The following is a 679-nucleotide window of genomic DNA, read 5'->3' as shown; positions in this document are numbered from 1 at the left end:
CAGGACGCGCTGCTCTGCCTTTACCAAGGACATGATGCTCATCCTGCCCTGACTCCTGACGGTGGTGCGGTTCGTGTATGCAGTGTGTGGTAGTTTTCCAGAAGAACACTGTTCATGACATATGTTTTTTAAAGTATAAGTAGTGCTTATTTCAGAAAAATAAAATCGCATATTGTCATATACAGGATCATACGACAAAAGTCTTGGTGCTGCACGAAATTCTACATAGTTTGTTTAAGGGCGTTTTACTCAAACTCGGGCACAAGTAGTGTACAGGTAGGGATAATTCATCTCGGTTTAAGACAACAACTCCTGGAGACGGAACCACTTACGGCGCCCTCCTCTCCCGGAAGCGCTCCTCCAGAACCTGGGGCTGGAGCCGGGCTGAAGTGGCCCTTCGCCGCCGCGCGCGACACACTTGCGTGGTCCAGCCGCCCCTGCCCCGGGCCACGCCGGTCCCCCGGGCGACGCTAACAAGTGCGCCCTGCTGCTGTCGCCGCTGCCGTCCCGGTCCGCTTTCCCCGTCAAGAGCATCATCATGACCACGGCCGCTTCCGCGACGAGGCCTCGATATTTCGTAATTGTCGTCCTCGAGCAGGCAGCCTTTTGCATGCCGGGAGCCTGGACTTCCCTCCCTCTTCTTGGAATCCACACACACACGTGCGCTCTCTCTCCCTCT

Source organism: Frankliniella occidentalis, unplaced genomic scaffold (genome assembly GCF_000697945.3).
Source record: "Frankliniella occidentalis isolate FOCC.00 unplaced genomic scaffold, Focc_3.1 Scaffold731, whole genome shotgun sequence".
Taxonomy (NCBI): domain Eukaryota; kingdom Metazoa; phylum Arthropoda; class Insecta; order Thysanoptera; family Thripidae; genus Frankliniella; species Frankliniella occidentalis.
Note: the sequence above shows the minus strand (reverse complement) of the source record.